Source organism: Acomys minous, assembly GCF_964271855.1.
Source record: "Acomys minous genome assembly, chromosome: 4".
Lineage (NCBI taxonomy): Eukaryota > Metazoa > Chordata > Mammalia > Rodentia > Muridae > Acomys > Acomys minous.
In genome coordinates, this window is record NC_140486.1 from 85,996,820 (window position 1) to 86,002,881 (window position 6,062).

The following is a 6,062-nucleotide window of genomic DNA, read 5'->3' on the forward strand; positions in this document are numbered from 1 at the left end:
CAGATTCTTGACTGTCTATTTAAACTGCAGTTTTACTTCAGGACCCCAGAGGATGGACTTGGGGGAACTTTGTGTCCCTTGGTCCGTCTTCCCAGTGTGGCCGCACTGAGAACATCTCCTTTTCATGCTTTCCACTATTCATTTGTCTCTTTCAATTGGCTTATTAAGGACAGTTGTCCAAACCCGGCTTGGGACACAGGCTGTGACCCCCGACTTCAGTAACAATAGCTCACTTCAGTAACACTATCTCAAGAAGAAGAGGAGGAGGAGGAGCAGGAGGAGGAGGAGGAAGACGAAGAAGAAGAAGAAAGAAGAAGGAAGAAAGGTTTATTTTACTTTGCTGTGTCTTCGTCCTGGTCCCTGAGCATCCTGTATGTTGGGCTTACATGCTTTTGCTGGTGGCCACACCTCTTGTTTTCCTTCTCTTTTGAAGTTTTCACACCGTTAAAGCCAGGGCACCTTCTGGCCACGGGCAGTCCTGATGCCAGCTTCTGGTGCCACCACATTGGGAAGCTTCTTTATCCTGTGATGCTTCTGGCGATTCGGTGTCCTTCAGTGCCAACTGGCTCAGTGTTTGCCTATTGACCAACAAAGAGAAATTACTGAAACCCGCTCTCACATTAGTGAGCCTCCATTCTTAGAGCACCTTGGAGGGACTTGGGACCCCATCTGGCTCCCTGTTCACGTGCCCTCCTTTCTTTCCGAAAGAGGAGCCTACAACTATGTAGCCTTGTGGAGTCTTGTAGTTTTTGTCTGCTTGTTTGTAAATAGGGCCTCACTACATAGCCCTGGCTAGCCTTGAACTTGCTATGTAGACCAGGTTGGCATCAAATTCCCAGAGAACCACCTGCTTCCATGGACCACCATGCCCGGCCAAATGAGTGATTTTAAGGCACCGCACAGATATTCCTGAGCCCTCCTGACACTGGCATGCTGTTCATAGCACATCGGAGCCCAGGTGCTGCAAATGGGTAGGCATCTGCTATGGCTACAGCCGCAGTGCCACCCCAGGGCCTGTCTGACCTAGGGTGCCAGAAGGTTCTGCAGAGGAGAGCAAGACCATGTTCCCCTTTGGCCTTAGGTATAGATAGATCTGAGCAGATGAAGGCAGGCCCACTGAGTTTATCAGGTGTGGAGAAATGTAGGAAGGCTCCATGGTTGAGAGAGAAGGGCTGAGGACTTCAGAGAACTAGTTAAATTAGCACCTCCCGTCCATGCTTCCTACCCGACTTTGATCTGTGTCGGAAGCAAGGATAGAAGTGGGCGGAGCCTTCTCGTGTGTGTGTTAGACATTGCTTGTGTTCTGCTTTAGTACCCCCTTAGCTGTGATCTTCTAGTGTCACCTGACATTTGCCCAGAACAGACGGCAAAGAACTCTGATGGTGCTTCACTGTTGTTTTAAATGAAAATCTCAAACGTTCTATTTTACCAATAAAGACTCAAGAGCCAGATGCTTGGGTGAAAGCCTATAGAACAGAGAGGCAGAGAAAGTACTGAGCTGAACCTCCTACTCAAGCTGACGTCCCGATGGAAAAGGCCCCAAAGGCTTACTAGCTCCACTGACAGCCCACGAGGAAATGACCAAAAAACAAAAACAAAAACAAAACAAAACAACAACAACAAAACAAACCCAAGGTCGAAGGCTTGCTACCTCGAAGTCCAAAAAGCCAAAAGCCGAGGAGCTAAAGAGCTAAAATCCCAATAGCTCCTTCTACTTCTACATGCTGTTTTAAATATCCCCCAACTCTTTACTCCCTGTCAGCTGGTTTTTTACTCCACCTCTTGACCTCCTGTGTACAGAAAACTCTTGGATTAAATGTGTGTGCTAGGGCTGAGACACACCCTAATCATCTGTTTACAATAAACAGAAAGCTCTTGGATAAAGGCGTGTGCTAGGGCTGAGCCACACCACAACCATCTGTTTACAGTAAACAGAAAGCTCTTGGATTAAAGGTGTGTGCTAGGGCTGAGCCACACCACAACCACCTGTTTACAATAAACAGAAAGCTCTTGGGTAAAGGTGTGTGCTAGGGCTGAGCCACACCACAACCACCTGTTTACAATAAACAGAAAGCTCTTGGATAAAGGTGTGTGCTAGGGCTGAGCCACACCCTAATCACCTGTTTACAATAAACAGAAAGTTCCTGGATAATGGTGTGTGTTAGGGTTCAACCACGCAAACAAAAGACAGGTTTTTACAGTTCACGATCTCTGGGATCAAATATCCTGCAAGACTTCACAAAGGTCGTCTCTGTAATTCCACCATTTGTATGGGATGGTGGTTCAGGGTGTTGCTTTGTCATACCTAGTCTCTGGAAAGGTTTTGTTACATAGTGACATACTGCTAGCCCCTGAGTGTTTTGCAGACTAAGAAAGCTATTGGAGAGACAACCATGTGCAGTGGTGTTTATACCCACCTATAACCCAACTGGAGCTTGGTTAATTGAAAGGAACAAAACCCAGAAAAACCCAAAGTCACCTTACATGGATGGAAAAAGACACTCCCCGAGTCAGGCTGCAAAGAAGACTCTGAGAGCAGACCAGCTGCCTGGAAGTGTAATGCCCAAGTTGTGAAACCCTCAAAGACCACCAGAAATCAGTCAGATGCACATCACACAGGGTCTCCTTTATTAGTCAAGCTCAGAGCCTGGACCATCAGCCCCCTCATGAGGAGGGAAGATGGTGGCCCTTAGTGCTCGGGGGACAGGGTTTATTAAAGGAAAAAACTTTAGGTGGGGTGGTGGTGGTGTTTCCAAGCCTTGCTATTACATGATAGGTTAGAGAGGTACAGGAAAGTTGTCCTTTAAGCTGATTGGCTGGGGGACCTGGGCCAGACTGCAGGGGGCAATTTTCATTTGTTCTGGTCGCTGTGACCTGTAGCTCTGATTGGTTGGCCCTGGGTTGCTAGCTGTATGTTTGCATCTCTCCCTGGAAAAACTCCGTGTGTGTGTGTGTGTGTGTGTGTGTGTGTGTGTGTGTGTGTGTGTGTGTGTGTGAAGTTCTCAGACCCTAAACACAAAACGGCGTTGGTTTGGTCTCTACAGAAGAGTTCAGCTGAAGAAGCAGAAGACCAGCTGAGCAGCCTGGAAGAGGCTCAGACCAACTGAGGCACCTGGAAAGGACCCTCTCCAGCCTGCTGAGTTGTCTGCAGGCTGCACAGTACTGTGAGTTGTCACCCATGCTGAGGTGAGCTTTGGTGATGCCGCTGTCTTTGAGTCATTTCTGCTCCTGTAAGTGACCCCTCACCCATATTCCTGTAAGTAACCCCAATAAAACTTATTGGTTCACCAAGCTGGACTTTGGTGGTATCTGTACTTTGGTCTGTCGTGGGCTCCCTGTCTGGGAGAGTAGATGTGTGTACTGTGTCTCCCAGGAAAAGTTTTGTCACACAACACCGGAGCAAGAAAGTGACCCTAATAACTCACTTCTTCCAACTAGGCCCCACCTTCTACTTTTTGCCATTCCCAATAATGCCGTGATATTATGAGTCTATCGGTGTGTTACATCTATTCCTTAGGTCAGAGTCTTCATGATCTAAATGATTCTGGAAAAATCCATCAAACTCAATGCAGGGACTCAAAACTATGACCTAGCAGAGGCTCAGCAAGCACTCACCTACTGAGACACACACTAGGTTGTCAAATGTACAGACTTAAAGAGTGGAATGTTAGATACCAGGAGCTGGGAGGAGGGAGAGAGGGTTACTAATAGATGGTGATCAATTTTTCATTTAGCAAGATGTACGTGCTCCACAGATACGCTATGCAACATAGGACCAATAATTGACAATATTGTCATGTACTCCTAAAATGTTCAAGGGGGTTAATTTCATTAAATATTCTGGTCATAGCACTATAAGATTGATAAATGGGGACTAGAGTAAAGGCTTAGCAGTTAAGAGTACTTCCTGTGCAAATATGAGGATCTGATCCCAGAACATGTCACAGCCAGGCATCCTACATATGAATATAATCCAAGTTCACAGAGGCAGGGGGCTTGCTGGATGCCAGCCTAGTTCAGAAAAGCCCAGCACCAGGTTCAGTGAAAACCCTACCTCAATGGAATAGACAGAAAGTGATGAAAGGAAACACCAGACACCTGTGTGTGCATGCAGAGGTGTGTGTACACCCCCATGCCATATACCACACACAATAAAAATACACACAAAGTGACGAAAAAGCCAATGTACAAGAAGGTCAGTGTGGGCACTTCCCTTAATAAGTAACAAAAATAAATCTGCACTTGATTCAAACACACATTTTTTTTCTGTTGTTGAGGCAGTGACAAGCTCTGGGAAAAAGAAGTTTCTTGGCTCATTTTCTTTAAGATCTTAATTGGATTTATATATAATTCTAGAATTGGGCAGCAGTCTGGACTAAAAATGGTTCAGAACACGCTGCTATACCACATGGGCTGGTTGTATTTATAGTCACATCCCAGTTCATTTTGCCAGGTGCACAAAGCACCAAACCCAGAGACACAACGTAGACAGTTTATCTACAGTCTGAGGCAGGGGCTGCGGAGACGCCTCATGGTGGAAAAGCTTGTGCTGCACAGGCCTGGTGATCTGAGTGTTATCCCCAGAACCCAGGTAAAATAGCAGGTTGGGGTGGCCCAAGTCTCTAACAGTGTATTCCTGTGGTGAGACGGGATGCAAAGACATGGCAGAAGCTTGTGGGTCAGCTAGCCTGGGGTATGCAGAGTGACATAAAGGGTGGAGAGACCCTGCCACAAAACACAGCGGAAAGAGAGAAACAAATCCTGAAAGTTGTTATATGTTACACACACACCACACACACACACACACACACCACACACACACCACACATACATGCATACACACATACACATACACACACCACACACACACACACCACACATACACACTACACACACACATACACACTACATACACACACACACACACACATACACACTACATACACACACACACACACACACACACACACACACACACACACACACACACACTCAGGTTTTTAATAGCCTGAGGGACCTAGAAAGACCAATTTTGCATCTCATACCAGTAATTCCTAGCTCCAATCTTGGCATCTGAGCATATAACCTGGAGTAAGTAAAAAACAAAACAAACAAACAAAAACCAGGGGCGGGGGGAACCTAGGAAAGTCAAAGAGGACCATTGTAGGGGCACAGGGAGAGGGAAAGGATGATGAACAGGTGATTTGTAGCAGGAAATGGAACAAATTGGGAACTTTACTTATGGAGTGGTGAAGGAGATAAATGCAGATGAAGGAGGGTAAAATAAGAGCAAGGTGGGCTGGAGAGATGGCTCAGTGGTTAAGAGTACTGTCTGCTCTTCCAGAGGTCCCGAGTTCAATTCCCGGCAACCACATGGTTGCTCACAACCATCTATCTATATGGGTATCTGGTGCCCTCTTCTGGCATGTAGGTGTACATTTATACATAAAGCATTTATACATAAAGAAATCTTAAAAAGAAAAAAGGAGCAAGTGTGGAGAGCCACAGATAGCAGCGCCCCCTGCTGCTTCCCCGGCGCAATACGCCCCCTTTTGCGCATGCACAGTGCGCCCCCTCTTGCGCATGCGCAGTGCGCCCCTTTGCGCATGCGCAGTGAGTAAACGTTATGCGCATGCGCAGTGAGCAAGCCCCTTATGCACATGCCTGAAGGCATGGCGTGAGGTGGTGTGATTTGAACAAGGCATAGCGTGAGGTGGCGTGATCCGAATGCACCAACCAGGAGTGACAAAGTGGCAGTTTCTGATAGGACCAGGCACACTATAAAGGTTCTGTGGGAGCTTTTCCCGGGGTCACTCCAGGATCCTGAATAAAAACTGCGGCAAGAAGAGTTCCCGGTGTTGGTGTCTTTCCTGCTGGACGGGGGCGGCATCGACAAGCAAGGATATCTGAAAAAGTCACAGGGATTCTACCTAAAATTATATATAATACATAGAAGTCTGCACATGTACACATACGTAATTTACATAATTTAATGAAAATTTCCTACCTGGGCTGACAGTGTTCCTCCCACGAACCACAAATTAAATAACAAAAACCCCAAC

At 46.7% G+C, this 6,062-nt stretch overlaps 1 protein-coding gene across 2 annotated transcripts in view; it reads left to right on the forward strand.

The window, feature by feature from the left end:
* CFLAR (CASP8 and FADD like apoptosis regulator) overlaps positions 1-3,291 on the forward strand; it is a gene marked incomplete at its 3' end in the record, with an annotated part of 66,330 nt that extends 63,039 nt beyond the window's left edge. The window contains exons 13-14 of one of the 2 annotated variants that reach the window (XR_014778802.1): positions 169-325; positions 3,045-3,291. The remainder of the gene's footprint in view (positions 1-168; positions 326-3,044) is intronic. The other variant, XR_014778803.1, reaches the window with a different exon arrangement.
* Between the last annotated feature and the right edge of the window lie 2,771 nt (positions 3,292-6,062).